The sequence below is a fragment of the Bubalus kerabau genome, chromosome 2, assembly GCF_029407905.1.
Source record: "Bubalus kerabau isolate K-KA32 ecotype Philippines breed swamp buffalo chromosome 2, PCC_UOA_SB_1v2, whole genome shotgun sequence".
Taxonomy (NCBI): Eukaryota; Metazoa; Chordata; class Mammalia; order Artiodactyla; family Bovidae; genus Bubalus; species Bubalus kerabau.
Genome location: NC_073625.1, coordinates 34,912,638 through 34,929,586, shown reverse-complemented (window position 1 = coordinate 34,929,586; position 16,949 = coordinate 34,912,638).

Below are 16,949 nucleotides of genomic sequence, written 5' to 3'. Positions count from 1 at the left end.
TTAAATGTAATATAATTCCAATTTAAAAAGTTGATAATGAAGTGTAATGTAATGCAATCCCAATAAAAATTTGACAATGAAGTTTATAGGGAAAAAACAAATATGCAAAAATAGTCAGGAAATCATGGAAAAGCTATATGAGAAGGAATTGACACCACATATTTTAATATACAAATTATTATTTGCAGTTTTGAACTATTAAAAAAATTTGAATATTCTCCTATGGATTTTTTTGAACATTTTTTTTTTTGTTTCCATTAGATATTCATTTAGAAATGACATTACCAGGTAATGGAGCAAGTGGATATTTAGTTTATAGAAAATGTTCTGAAGTGTTTCTCAAGTGATGGTATTATTTAACCCACATTCTCCCATCATTAATTGGTCAGTCTGTTTTATTTTTAGTTATTCTGGTGGGCGTATTAGGGGATCTCATTTTTATTTTAATTTACATGTCCATAATGATAAATCATCCAAGCAATTTCCATCTGTGTAATGGTCATTTGTATATCTTCTATTTCAAAGTATCTGTGTTTTTCCTTTTATTTTCTAGATGCAGAAGATATGTGTACATTCTCTACAAAAGACTTTTTTCAGATATATATTTTATGAATACTTTCTTTTAGACATATTTTCCTATATATTTTTCAAAGATTTCTTTTCATGAGAATTTTGAATTTTTAAATAAGATCTAATTAATCACTTTTCCTTTTATAGTTACAAGTTCCTGGAACGTAAGGAAATTTTTCTTGTCCTCAAATCACTGAACTCTCTCTCATGTTTCTAAGGTTTATAGTTTTGTCTTTTATTTTTAGGAATATAAATATATTTATATATTTGAATTAATAAGTTCCTAGTGTGCAAGATGTGAATGATAGTGTTTTTTATTTTTTCTGTATGGGTATTCAAATATTCTCTAACCATTTTAAAACCATTATTATACAAATCATATGGCCTTTGTACTTTTGCAGTGAATTCAGTGCCCTTATATAAGTAGATCTATTTCTGAATTATTTTCTGTTGATCTAGTTTTTGATACTTATGCCAAAACCACGCTATTTTGACTCTTCTAAATAGTAATCTACTGTGCCTGCTCTATTTACTAATATTTCTAAATTGTATAGTATGGTGTCTTTCTAATGTAGATATTCAGTTAATATCAAATAAATGAATTATTGATAAAAAATGGGATAGTTCTCATTTTAGAAATGTTGATCATTTGAAAAGATGAAAAATTACTCAGAACAATTAAATGCTAATTGCCATCTGTAAAAGAGTCTTATTGTGAGGTACTAACCAGAATTTGAGTAAGAAAAATAGAAATATAACTACTTCTAGTCTTCACAATAACCTGCAACAGAGGCATGACACTGGAGAAGAATTTTAAAGGTGCCAGTTATTGTCAACAAAAGGGTTCCCTTTTCTCCAAAATCAACTCTTAAAACACAGTTCCTACCAAATCATTTTATTTTGTTTCAAACAAATGTGTTTGGAGTCATTATTTATTCATTCAACAAGGCATGATAAGCATGCTTTTGAGAGTTTAGAAAATACAACTGAACAAAGCAGAGCTTTGGTTATATAGAGCTAGAAGGATGAATATTGAAAAGCACCTGAGCAGACACTTGAAGGAGGCACATTTTCATTTGAAATTCATTTTCTGTTCTTTCCTTTAAAGATTCACCATATACTCTGGCCACATAAAATAACTCAAAGTCCTGACATCTTCTGTATTTCCCACCTCTATCTTATTTTCACTTTTTTTTTCCTTCACCCAGAATTGATTTTGCTTCTTTTCTGTCTCTGCTGCCATTCTGTTGTAGCTATTATTACTTCTTAACTTTTTACTTGGTGTCCTGCAAAATAGCCTCTCCTCATCCTATACTCCTTTAGACATTATCTACAGGCAAGTCAAAACCGTATTTATTACTGATATCATTCATACATTTAAAAGTCTTCAAAAACTCATCTTTGTTCTGATAATAAAAGAATATTAACATGGCTTACCCTCCGTTCTCATGTGCCAGTGACCATCCTATTGCCTGTCCCTTATTATCTGTCTTTTATCACCTTGTTACTACTTTAGATTTCAAGTTTTTAACCTATTATGGTCTTTCCTGCATCAGAGCCATAGCATATGCTACCACTTGGCCCAAACTATTCTTCTCTCACCCCATCCAACCATCTTCAGAGATAGTTCCCACTCATACTGCAGCGTGGGCTCACAGTTCATTTCCTTAAGAAACTCTTCCCTTATCATCATCCCTGACCTGTCTTTGGAGAACAGATCTATTCTATTACATTAGCTCAAGGTACTCTGAATTTCTCCTTTGTAACATAGTATTAAACAATTGCTTCATTAGTAATTCAGTGTTTGTCTTGCCTCCTATATTACAGAGGACAAGGACTGTTTTTGTCTTGCTCACTGCTACAGATACTTTCCTTAGCACAATTTATTTCACAGAGCACATATTTAATAAATGCTTATTGAAGAATGACCAAACTTCTCTTTGAACATCAAACTTCTCATTCTAGATGCCCTAGCTTATGATTTTTATGTTAGTATGTCTCTGGTCTTGCATCTTTGTGTCATAAAGCTGATAAATAGGCACAATTGTGATAGGAGTACTTTGTAAACCACTTCCTATCCCTAGCTGCTACAGAACTGCACACAGAAGTGATCTTGAATCCCATAAGTAAGTCCCAATAATCCTGAGTGAAATCTGTTCTCAACTCAATAACCTCTTAGCCAAATCCTTAAAATAGTCTTTCTTGCCCTGTAATGCTTTCTTAAGGAAAGGAAGAAAGAGTTCAGTTCAGTTCAGTTGCTCAGTCATGTCTGATTCTTTGCTACTCCATGAATTGCAACATGCCAGGCCTCCCTGCCCATCACCAAGTCCCAGAGTTCACTCAAACTCATGTCCATCGAGCTAATGATGCCACCCAGCCATCTCATCCTCTGGCGTCCCCTTCTCCTCCTGCCCCCGATCCCTTCCCAGCATCAGAGTCTTTTCCAGTGAGTCAACTGTTCGCATGAGGTGGCCAAAGTATTGGAGTTTCAGCTTTAGCATCAGTCCTTCCAAAGACACACCCAGGACTGATCTCCTTCAGAATGGACTGGTTGGATTTCCTTGCAATCCAAGGGACTCTCAAGAGTCTTCTCCAACACCGCAGTTCAAAAGCATCAATTCTTCAGCACTCAGCTTTCTTCACAGTCCAACTCTCACATCCATACATGACCACTGGAAAAGCCATAGCCTTGACTAGACGGACCTTTGTTGGCAAAGTAATGTCTCTGCTTTTCAATATGCTATCTAGGTTGGTTATAACTTTCCTTCCAAAGAGTAAGCGTCTTTTAATTTCTTGGCTGCAATCACCATCTACAGTGATTTTGGAACTCAAATAAATAAATAAAGTCGACACTGTTTCCACTGTTTCCCCATCTATTTCCCATGAAGTGATGGGACCAGATGCCATGATCTTAGTTTTCTGAATGTTGAGCTTTAAGCCAACTTTTTCACTCTCCTCTTTCACTTTCATCAAGAGGGTCTTTAGTTCTTCAATTTCTGCCATAAGGGTGGTGTCATCTGCATATCTGAGGTTATTGATATTTCTCCCGGCAATCTTGATTCCAGCTTGGGCTTCTTCCAGCCCAGTGTTTCTCATGATGTACTCTACATATAAGTTGAATAAGCAGAGTGACAATATACAGCCTTGACGTACTCCTTTTCCTATTTGGAACCAGTCTGTTGTTCCATGTCCAGTTCTAACTGTTGCTTCCAGACCTGCATATAGGTTTCTCAAGAGGCTGGTCACGTGGTCTGGTATTTCCATCTCTTTCAAAATTTTCCACAGTTTATTGTGATCCACACAGTTAAAGGCTTTGGCAAAGTCAATAAAGCAGAAATAGACGTTTTTCTGGAACTCTCTTGCTTTTTCCATGATCCCACAGATGGTGCCAATTTGATCTCTGGTTCCTCTGCGTTTTCTAAAACCAGCTTGAATATCTGGAAGTTCATGGTTCACATATTGCTGAAGCCTGGCTTGGAGAATTTTGAGCATTACTTTACTAGTGTGTGAGATGAGTGCAATTGTGCAGTAGTTTGAGCATTCTTTGGCATTGCCTTTCTTTGGGATTGGAATGAAAACTGACATTTTCCAGTCCTGTGGCCACTGCTGAGTTTTCCAAGTTTGCTGGCATATTGAGTGTAGCACTTTCACAGCATCATCTTTCAGGATATGAAATAGCTCAACTGGAATTCCATCACCTCCACTAGCTTTGTTTGTAGTGATGCTTTCTAAGGCCCACTTGACTTTACATTCCAGGATGTCTGGCTCTAGCCCATCGTGATTATAAGGGTCATGAAAATCTGTTTTATACAGTTCTTCTGTGTATTCTTGCCATCTCTTCTTAATGTCTTCTGCTTCTGTTAGGTCCATACCATTTCTGTCCTTTATCGAGCCCATCTTTGCATGAAATGTCCCCTTGGTATCTCTAATTTTCTTGAAGAGATCTCTAATCTTTCCCATTCTGTTGTTTTCCTCTATTTCTTTGCATTGATCACTGAGGAAGGCTTTCTTATCTCTTCTTGCTATTCTTTGGAACTCTGCATTCAGATGCTTTATCTTTCCTTTTCTGCTTTGCTTTTTTCGCTTCTCTTCTTTTCACAGCTATTTGTAAGGGCTCCCCAGACAGCCATTTTGCTTTTTTGCATTTCTTTTCCATGGCGATGTTCTTGATACCTATCTCCTGTACAATGTCACAAACCTCTGTCTGTAGTTCATCAGGCACTCTATCAGAGTCCCTTAAATCTATCTATCTAGTCTGTCTATCTATCTATCTAGTCCCTTAAATCTATTTCTCACTTCCACTGTATGATCATAAAGGATTTGATTTAGGTCATACCTGAATGGTCTAGTTGTTTTCCCTACTTTCTTCAATTTAAATCTGAGTTTGGCAATAAGGAGTTCATGATCTGAGCCACGGTCAGCTCCCAGTCTTGTTTTTGCTGACTGTATAGAGCTTCACCATCTTTGGCTGCAAAGAATATAATCAGTCTGATTTCCGTGTTGACCCTCTGGTGATGTCCATGTGTAGAGTCTTCTCTTGTGTTGTTGGAAGAGGGTGTTTGCTATGACCAGTGCGTTCTGTTGGCAAAACTCTATTAGCCTTGAAGAAAGAGTACAAAACAACAATACTCATAATGTATACTGGTTAAAATATCTCTCTTTTCAGAAAAATTTAAGCACATTGCTATGTACATTCATTTTTAGGACCCCTCACTGACTTCAGAAGTTCACTTTGGAATGAAAATTGCTGAAACTTAAGCATCTTTAGCTTTTCAATAAATCTATGTCAAGTAAATTATTTTGGATATATTTTTCTGCTGTCTCATTCAAACATTACAAAACTAGCTCAAGATTTTGTTACCTAGAATTTCCCAAATTTATGATAGGTAGATTTTATTACTTTGGTTTGCTTCCCTCTTCTTCCCAGTGGGCCTGTTTCTGCATTTCTTACCAAATGCAGGGGAAGAATTAGTCACTAAAGTTTTTTTTTTTCTTCTTCTTCTTTTTAATTTGCTTTTCTGTAAGTCTTCCTTTTCAATCTCTCCCTCCCCCCATTTTTTTTTTCCTTCTGCTTTCTTCTCTTGCTCTTTGCTTTTACTAAGGTTACAAAGATTGCTTACTTTCATGGGTGTAGCTACCACCTCCTCAAGTTAGCAGTCCCATCCAGTCTCATAAATTAGGAATTGGGGGATGTCCCACATTCTTCCATCATGAGATGCAAAGAAAGTGATGTTTTTAGGGCAAGAGCCTGCAGAAAGCACTTGACAAGTTTAAGGAAAAAAACTGCAGGAAAAATGACCATTTTTTAGGCGAATAGACTTTCTGATGGCCTTCAGTGGGTGTAGCTGCTTTGCTGTCTTTTTCACAGCCTTGGAACTGTGCCTGTTGATGTTTCCAATAATGGTGGTAACAGAAAAACTGTCTAAACTCAGGGCTTTTACCATCAGTCTCTTAATGGGGTTCTTTTTTTTTTTTTTATCTTTGAATTTTTGCACCTATTCACATGAAAAATACCAGTCTCTTTCTTTTTTTATACTGTCTTTGCCATGATTTTTATCAGTTTTGTTAGCTTGATTTAGCAAGTAAGGAAATGTTCCCTGTTTGTCTGTGTATAAAATATGAAAGCTATAGATCAAAAAGTTTGTGTCCTCCCCAAATTCATGTGTTAAATTTTGAAGCCTCAAGGTGATGATAGTGAGGCCTTTGGAAGGTGATTTGGTCATAAGGGGGAAGCCCTCCTACATGAGATTGGTGCCCTTATAAAACAGGCTCCAGACAGCTCCCTTTCACACTATGAGAACACAGCAAAAAGAAAGCTTTCTATTAAAAAAGAAGGGGATATGAAAGAGATTCCAAATCCACCAGCCCTCTGGATCTTGGATTTCCCAGCTTCCATAACTTGGAGAAATAAGTCTTGTTTGGAAGCTACCTATTCTATGGTATATTGTTACCATCTCAGACATACTAAGACAATGAAGGATGAATTTTTTTTTTTTTTTTGGCATTGGGAAAATGGTTTATTTTTATTTTTTTAATTAATTTTATTTTATTTTTAAACTTTACATAATTGTATTAGTTTTGCCAAACATCAAAATGAATCTGCCACAGGTATACATGTGTTCCCCACCCTGAACCCATGAATTTTAATTAAAAAATTCCTTATATTTTGTGCAAGCATATTATAGGTGTCAATAAATGATTATAGATTTAAATTCTTGCCAAACTGCTCAGCTTTTCTTAGGATTTCATCCTTTCCAAGTTTATACTTTGTATTAGTGCAATCACCTGTCTCAAATTTTAGAGCCGTTGTAATGGACTTTCAGGAAGGAATTCCCTAATTTCCTCAACAATGGGTGATATGGCTTAGCATGTTTTCTTTTCCATAATTGTCTGAATTTTATCAAGGGCAATGGAACATTGTTCTAATCTATAACTTCAGAAATTATATGTAATCAGTGGGGAAGAATATAAGTATATTTATGCCTATGTTTATATATAAGGAAGTGGATTTTTAATTGTATACCTCTCTGATACCCACAGTGGGGGTTAGATAATAAATTGCACCATTTATTCATGAACCTGGTCCCATATATTCCCACAAACATAAACATGGGAAATAGCCCAACTAGGATAACAAAGCTGGAGTGAAGTCTGATATAGAAGGTGTGTAGAAAAGGCTTCCCTTTCTTACAGATTGAACAGTGCTTTTTCTCCTTGAACTTTTGTGAGGTCTCCAGAAGATGAAGCCTGTATTTACAGACAATGTAGGAGGGAAGTGTATGATTTACCTTGTATTTCCAGAAGCTCAAATACTAGCACTATGACAGATTAAGTCAGAGCAGAAGTAACCAATAGAAAGATTAATAGGGACATACACAGATGCAGAATTGAAAGCAAAGAGTATAATTTTATCATTTCTAATGTATGTTAAAATAGGATTACCTACAACCTAATGTGTTATTTTTGTATTAGAAAAAAGTTTTATTAATTAAGTATCTTATAGTGTGTATTGTTATGAAGAACACACACATAAGCAAAAGTGGGCAAGTGCTTGATTATATAAGCACAAGCAGATGTTTGGCAAACCTACTATTTCTAAAAGGATTTTGTGTTCTTTCCTTGGGAGAGTCACTTATGGGCACTTTACATAATTATGATAAAGTAGTATATTTAGGCTTTTTCTTACATATCATTAATAAAATTATTTCACTTAAAAACTGACTATATAACATGCATGGTTCTTTTATTTTTCATAATGATGCATCACGTGTCTTATTCAGATTGTAAATTCTTTAAATTCTTATAATCATTTCTATTTATTATGATGCTAACTATTTAGAAAGTACCAAATAAATATTTGAAAACTTGCATTGAATCAAATCAGGCAGATTTTTCCCATCCAAAAAAAACAGTTTTATTCTTAGTTACATAATATTTTGATCATGCCCTTTTATCTACTAGAAACTCCCCAATCTTTAAAGGAATAGAATAGAAAATTCAGGCTCAATTTAAAGTTGAGAACAAGGATGCAAATGTTTTCTGCTAAGTCACTTCAGTCATGTCCGACTCTGTGCGACCCCATAGACGGCAGCCCACCAGGCTCCCCCGTCCCTGGGATTCTCCAGGCAAGAACACTGGAGTGGGTTGCCATTTCCTTCTCCAAAATGTTTTCTGGTTAGGACCAAATTTACTGGACTCTACTATTGTCCTGTGAAAGCAGCTACAGCAATGTCAGTTAGCAGGTGGGGTTGTGTTTCCACAAGTTTTACTGACAAAACAGAAAACAGGCTAAATGTGGCCATTATTTACCAACTTCTGGGGCATAATATTAAACATTCAGCTAAATGACTAAACGCTTAAGCCTATCCAATTGCAAAAATACCTCCTCCCTCTTTCTTGTTTTGTTTTTTGGTTTTCTCTCTCAGGGTCAGTTTCCAGTTATGCTTGCTTGATTACACATTACTTCAATGTTTCAGTTACGTGTAATGCAGTTATGCACAGAGTTAGGTATGCTATTCCCATGTTTATAAATTCTACCTAGGAAACCTCTAGAAGTGTAACCTTTATATGCTAGTTGTAATTAATTTATTATACATATAAAAGTCTTCTTAAGCCTTATTACAGCTTCACAATCTGTGGAATAAAACTTATTAGCAACTCTTCTTACAGAGTGGCAGCAGAGCATGCTGGTTTGCTTTGTTTAAATTTATCATGAAAAGCATCAATTAATTCAACATCAGCGTGTCATTTGCACCTGTTTCTCCCTCTCTCATTCCTGATAGCCATATAATTTATTTTGAAAGGTATCTGCTTTGTAGTTTCTATCTCATTGAACTCTTATTTCTACATCCACTGCCATAGGGTACAACTTTTTAATACACTTTCATTTTAAAAATTGCCACACATAATAAAAATATATATATTTTTTAATTTGTGGAAACTTTTTACTGCATTGTGTCAATTTTAAATTATTCTGAGTTGGGAAACTTGAAATACTATTAAATTTTAAATATAATTAAAAAATATGAGCTGTTGGTCATTGCTATTGATAAAACTTGTTACTAGGAATTGTTCAAAACAGAGTTAAATACATTTATATTTGCATGTTTTTGTTCAGTCACCCAGTCATATCCTACTCTGTGATCCTATGAACCACAGGACCCCAGGCCCCCCTGTCCATCACTATTTCCTGTAGTTTGCCCAAGTTCATGTCCATTGCATCAGTGATGCCATTGAGCTATCTTATCCTCTGATGCCCTGATAGCTTTATATTTGCAAATTTCTAGGTTAATAGAAAGCTGTGATATGGAAGTGTATCTTTTTCTCTTCTGGAATTTTTTTTTTCCAAAACCTCGTATTGATTGGATACGTGCCTCTATGGAACTGTTACTTACTGTTTGCAACATACCATGTAATTTTGCCTCAAACACAGTAAGGTTTCATTTGTATTTAGGGGCTTCCCAGGTGGCTCAGTTGTAAAGAATCTACTTGCCAGGCAAGAGATGCAAGTTTGATCCCTGGGTCGAGAAGATCCCCTGGAGAAGGAAATGGTGATCCACTCCAGTATTGTTGCCTGAGAAATCCCACCAACAGAGGAGCTTGGTGGGCTACGATTTGTGGGGACAAAAAAAGTTGAGCATAACTTAGCAACCAAGCAATAATAAATCTCTGATAGAATGTAAAAGACTATAACCCCTCATTTAGCCTTGATTTCTTTTTGTTGTTGTTATTTAGTCTCTAGTCATGTACAAATCTTTTGTTACCCAATGGACTGTAGCCCACCAGGCTCCTCTGTCCATGGGATTTCCTAGGCAAGAAGACTGGAGTGGGTCGCCATTTCCTTTTCCAGTTGATCTTACTGACCCAGGGATCAAACCTCTGACTCCTGCTTGGCAGAACACTGAGCCACATTAAAAGAATTTAACTAAGTAAGGTGTAGAACAATTAAATGGATTAATTCAGTTATTATTATAGCCTCAGTTCAATTCAGTTCAGTTGCTCAGTCGTGTCCAACTCTTTGCGACCCTATGAATTGCAACATGCCAGGCCTCCCCGTCCATCACGAACTCCCGGAGTTCACTCAAACTCACATCCATCGAGTGGATGATGCCATTCAGCCATCTCATCCTCTGTCGTCCCCTTCTCCTCCTGCCCCCAATCCCTTCCAGCATCAGAGTCTTTTCCAATGAGTCAACTCTTTGCACGAGGTGGCCAAAGTATTGGAGTTTCAGCCTCAGCATCAGTCCTTCCAAAGAACACCCAGGACTGATCTCCTTTAAAATGGACTGGTTGGATCTCCTTGCAGTCCAAGGGACTCTCAAGAGTTTTCTCCAACAGCACAGTTCAGAAGCATCCATTCTTCTGCCCTCAGCTTTCTTCATAGTCCAACTCTCACATCCATACATGACTACTGGAAAAACCATATCCTTGACTAGATGGACCTTTGTTGTCAAAGTAATGTCTCTGATTTTGAATATGCTATCTAGGTTGGTCATAACTTTCCTTCCAAGAAGTAAGTGTCTTTTAATTTCATGGCTGCAATCACCATCTGCAGTAATTTTGGAGCCCAAAAAAACAGTCTGACACTGTTCCCACTGTTTCCCCATCTATTTCCCATGAAGTGATGGGACCAGATGCCATGATCTTCGTTTTCTGAATGTTGAGCTTTAAGCCAACTTTTTCACTCTCCACTTTCACTTTCAGCAAGAGGCTTTTTAGTTCCTCTTCACTTTCTGCCATAAGGGTGGTGTCATCTGCATATCTGAGGTTATTGATATTTCTCCCGGCAATCTTGATTCCAGCTTGGGCTTCTTCCAGCCAAGCATTTCTCCTGATGTACTCTGCATATAACTTAAATAACCAGGGTGACAATATACAGCCTTGATGTACTCCTTTTCCTATTTGAAACCAGTCTGTTGTTCCATGTCCAGTTCTAGCTGTTGCTTCCTGACCTGCATATAGGTTTCTCAAGAGGCTGGTCAGGTGGTCTGGTATTCCCATCTCTTTCAGAATTTGCAACAGTTTATTGTGATCCACACAGTCAAAGGCTTTGGCATAGTCAATAAAGCAGAAATAGATGTTTTTCTGGAACTCTCTTGCTTTTTTGATGATCCAGCGGATGTTGGCAATTTGATCTCTGGTTCCTCTGCCTTTTCTAAAACCAGCATGAACATCAGGAAGTTCACGGTTCACATATTGCTGAAGCCTGGCTTGAAGAATTTTGAGCATTACTTTACTAGCGTGTGAGATGAGTACAATTGTGCAGTAGTTTGAGCATTCTTTGGCATTGCCTTTCTTTGGGATTGGAATGAAAAGTGACCTTTTCCAGTCCTGTGGCCACTGCTGAGTTTTCCAAATTTGCTGGCATCTTGAGTGCAGCACTTTCACAGTGTCATCTTTCAGGATATGAAATAGCTCAACTGGAATTCTATCACCTCCACTAGCTTTGTTTGTAGTGATGCTTTCTAAGGCCCACTTGACTTTACATTCCAGGATGTCTGGCTCTAGGTGAGTGATCACACCATCGTGATTATCTTGGTCATAAAGCTCTTTTTTGTACAGTTCTTCTGTGTATTCTTGCCACCTCTTCTTTATTATAGCCTAGTTCTGCATAATTTATTATTTGGTAAGACATGGATATTCAAGCTGTCATTAGAGACATCTACAGTAATTATTTAAAATGTAAGAAATGTAAGATATTAAAATGTAAGAAAACTAGTTATGCAAATAAAATTGAATCTGCCTTCAAATTCATACTGTACAGATTCAGAATGAGAAATTTTGAGTTTTTTTTTTCCTTAGCTTATATTTTCATGAAAATTTTCAAGTATAATGTCTATGGTAACTGTTGAAATTTTAGATGATAAACATTGTATTCTTTCAGAAGAATGAATGAAAAATAAAAATAATGAAATCAAAATGTTTTTCAAAGACCTAAATTATCGTTTCAGGAAAAAAAAGCTTTTGATTAAATATGAGAACTGTGAGATTCAATTACAAGCTGCAAAAATAAAGCTGTCTCATTTACTAATGTTGACAATTCTTTGGATGTATAAGAATAAATATTTTAATGTTTTTATGTTCATCTTAGAAAATATTTATAATAATTTGTAATATATTTACTGTAGTAATAGCTTTACTTGTTAATTTAGTACTTGTACCTTTGACAAAGGTACCAGACCACCTGACCTGCCACTTGAGAAACCTGTATCCAGGTCAGGAAGCAACAGTTAGAACTGGACACGGAACAACAGACTGGTTCCAAATAGGAAAAGGAGTATGTCAAGGCTGTATATTGTCACCTTGCTTATTTAACTTATATGCAAAGTACATCATGAGAAACGCTAGGCTGGATGAAGCACAAGCTGGAATCAAGATTGCTGGGAGAAATATCTATAACCTCAGATACGCAGATGACATCACCCTTATGGCAGAAAGTGAAGAGGAACTAAAAATCCTCTTGATGAAAGTGAAAGAGGAGAGTGAAAAAGCTGGCTTAAAACAATATTCAGAAAACTAAGGTCACGGCAACTGGTCCCATCACTTCATGGCAAATAGATGGGAAACAGTGGAAACAGTGAGACACTTTATTTTTGGGGGCTCCAAAATCACTGCAGATGGTGATTGCAGCCATGAAATTAAAAGACACTTACTCCTTGGAAGGAAAGTTATGACCAACCTAGACAGCATATTAAAAGGCAGAGACATTACTTTACCAACAAAGGTTCATCTAGTTAAGGCTATGGTTTTTCCCATAGTCATGTATGGATGTGAGAGTTGGACTATAAAGAAAGCTGAGTGTAGAAGAATTGATGCTTTTAAACTGTGGTGTTGGAGAAGACTCTTGAGAGTCTCTTGGAACTGCAAGGAGATCCAACCAGTCCATAGTAAAGGAGATCAGTCCTGGGTGTTCATTGGAAGGTCTGATATTGAAGCTGAAACTCCAATACTTTGGCCACCTGATGCAAAGAGCTGACTTATTTGAAAAGACCCTGATGCTGGGAAAGATTGAGGGAAGGAGGAGAAGGGGATGACAGAAGATCAGATGGTCGGATGGCATCACTGACTCAATGGACATGACTTTGGGTAGGCTCCGGGAGTTGGTGTTGGACAGGGAGGCCTGGTGTGCTGCGGCTCATGGGGTCACAAAGAGTCAGACACGACTGAGCGACTGACCTGAACTGAACTGAACCTTTGACAATAAAATTATCTTTGGAGGAATATTTTGATATTACTTTTCCACAGCTTCTTTTTAAAGTAAATCACTTCATCATTTAAAGTTTATATCATGTTCCTTGAAATGTCCTTTGTTTTGGAAGACATTGAGGCATCCTGTAAGCAATAACATTAGCATTCCTCTTATATATTTGCATTCCATTCCATTTAAAGACTATCTGTTTAGCCAAATATTTAATTTTGCTTAAATATATCTTATGGTCCTTTTGATCCTATATATTATCACAGCCATTTTTTGTTAATATTAATTAGTAAAATTATGGTCATTGCTAGTATGAACAATAAGAGCTGATTATTAAATTCTATCTCCAATTAATCCTCATGTGGCACACTTTCCCAAGTCTTGTACTTTGTATTGGTTAATTGGTCTATTTTTCTCATCCTGGAATACCATGTATGTGTGTTGAATTACATTCTCCAGAAGAGATATGTTGCTGTCTTAACATTAAGTATCTGTGAATTAGACTTTATTTGGAAATAAGGTCTTTGCTGATGTAATCAATTTTAGATGAGATCATTCTGGATCACAGTGGGCCCTAGTTCAATATTTCTGGCATAAGAAGAGGAAGAGAGACACAGTGACAAACATACAAGGAGGATGCCATATGGCAACAGATGCAGAGAGTGATGTTTACAAATGGAGAACACAAGGAAAGTTTTTATAAAGAACTAAGGTATTGAGAGTGATAGCAAATAGTCTAAGCCATGGGCAACTGAACTCTTTCGGACCAAGGAAAGACAATGTGGCAGAAAAAAAAAAAATCATGTTTACAGGAATAATGGCAGAAAATTTGCCAATTTGGTGAGAAACATAAATTGACAGATTTCAGGAGTTCACAAAATAACTGGCAGGATAAAAAAGAAAAAAAAAACAAACATGCCTAGGCAAAGCATAGTCAAGAACTAAACATCAAAGAAAACATTTTCAAAGCACTGAAAGAAGTATGATACTTTCAATAAGGTAAACGACAGTTCAGAAACACGTTGACAACTTATTGAAATTGTGCAGGTAGTGTAATAGCATGTTTAAATTGCTAGAAAAAAATAAAAAACAAAACAAAAGCAAAAACCTTTGAACCAAGAATTGTATTTTCAGCAAGAATATCTGTAAAGAATAATGCTAAAATGAAGACATTTTACAGTATAAAAATTAATAATAATAGCCAACAGATTTCATCAACAGCAGACTTGCAATACAGGATGTGCTAAAGGAATTTCTTTAGGCTTATGGGAAATGAAACTAGTTGGAGCTCATGTAAAGTGCATGTAATACAGCTCAGACAGCACTGACAGACCAATTTATGGCTTTACATAATTATGTAAGAACAGTATACAGGTCTAAAATGTAAAATATGGAAATTATCACATTTAAAAGCCAGAAAAAGATAAGTAAAGGCAAATATGCCTAGTAAATAGTAATAATGTGAGTGAAGTCTATCAGTCATGTCCGACTCTTTGCAACCCCATGGACTATAGCCTACCAGGCTCCTTGGTCCATGGAATTCTTCAGGCAAGAATACTGTAGTGGGTTGCCATTTCCTTCTCCAGGGGATCTTCCCGACTCAGGGATCTAACCCAGGTCTCCTGCATTGTAGGCAGACGCTTTACCATCTGAGCTACCAGAGAAGCCCAATAGTACTGTCTTTTTCATGCCTACTGGATCTTTAATTATAAACACCTATCATATCAGCTATTGGTAACTGCAACTGTGTGCTTTTTCCTAATTTCTTAATCAGTCTAGTTAGTGGGTTATCAATTTTGATTATTTCAAAGAATCAATACTGGTCTTTGGTAATTTTCTGGTATTATTACTATTAATAATAAATATGTATATATATAATATATAATTTTCTGGTATTATTACTATTAATAATAAATATGTGTATATATATAAAAGTAAAAAGCAACACTACAGAAAATTACCAAAGACCAGTATTAATTCTTTGAAATAATCAAAATTGATAACCCACTAACTAGACTGATTAAGAAATTAGGAAAAAGCACACAGTAGCAGTTACCAATAGCAGATATGATAGGAAATTATAATTAAAGATCCAGTAGGCATGAAAAAGATAGTAAGGGGATGTTATAAACAACTTTATGTGAATAATTTTGAAAAAGATCCATTTCTTTAAAAAATCCATTTACTAAAAGTGCTCCTAAAAGGAATAAGAAGATCTGAAGGTAATTTGGACAAAATAGAATACTTAGAAATAAATATAACAAAAACATTGTATGTTTTTGATGGACTTTTTGATGGAGAATGCTAAGTAAATTTATTAAAATTGCTGTTCAATAGCTTGGGAGACATTTCGTTTATAGGTGAAAATATACAAGTACCTCAACATGGAATTTCTTTTCAAACTGATCTTTAGTTTTCAATCATAGACCCAGTATGGATGAATGAAGTTTTAATAAGCTAAAGCTAAATCTGTTACAGAAAAAAAAAAAAATCTGTAATGTGGTTTTAGCATGTGTGTGCAAAGTCCTTTCAGTTGTGTCCAGCTCTTTGTGAGCCTATGGACTGTAGCCCACCAGGCCCCTCTGTCCATGGGATTCTCCAGACAAGAATACTGGAGCAGGTTGCCATGCCCTCCTCCAGGGGATCTTCCTGACCCAAGGATCAAACCAGTATCTCTTGCATCTTCTGGTGGTTCTTTACCACCAGTGCCACCTGAGAAGCCCCTAGTTTTATTGTATTTATAGGCTAATAAGTTAGTTTATCTCTCTTTGATGGCTACTGACAGAATATACAATATTTCTGGGTTAAAGACAAAAGATCAGTATTCATGACACAGCAAGCAGCATCAGTATCTCTTTCTTCCAAGTCTAATAAAAGAGACAAGGAGGGCTTAAAAAGATTTCTGTATATATATAGGACTGTATTATAGGAGAAGTCATCTCATTTTATAGCAAATAGCAATTAAGCCTAGAATTTGTATCAAAGGTGAGATTCCCTCATCTCTCAAGGCTGCTGGTTACCAATATAGCCGTGAGAAACAGCTCTAAAAATGCAGTATCAGAGACGTGCATTCCTGAAAATAGGATCTTGAGGGAGACCCATGAAGGACTGTGTCTCCCTACAAAAGGGTGAAGTTAAACTAACTGATCAATAGAACTGCGTGCTGAAAAGTAGATTCACGCAAATGTGGAAACAACGTATTATGCCAGGTTTGGTATTGCAGTTAAAAAGCTGGAAAACAAGAAATAGATGAGGCTAGCACATTGGTTATAAGGAGAAATGAATTTGGATCTTTAGTTAACGTTATACTGTAAAATCAATTCAAGAGGATATAGAGTATTCTAAATGAAATAAAACTTTAATCTTTAGAAGAGATATAGTAGATACCTTTTATGATTGAGAAGGATAGAAAAAGATTTTGTAAACAAGACATTTCATAAAGCAATTTGAGGATGCATGGCTCTCTAAATAGAGATGCTGTGTTCACCAAAGCATAAAACAGAAATGCAAAGAATCAAAGGATTTTTCACAAATTAAGAGAATATATTCACAGCCCTTAAGCTGATAAGAATCAAAGTCTGGAAATATAATTTAATGATTTGTCATGAACAAAGATATTTAAAAGGACTTCCCAGGTGACTCAGTAGGAAAGAATCCACCTGCTAATGCAGGGGACATGAGT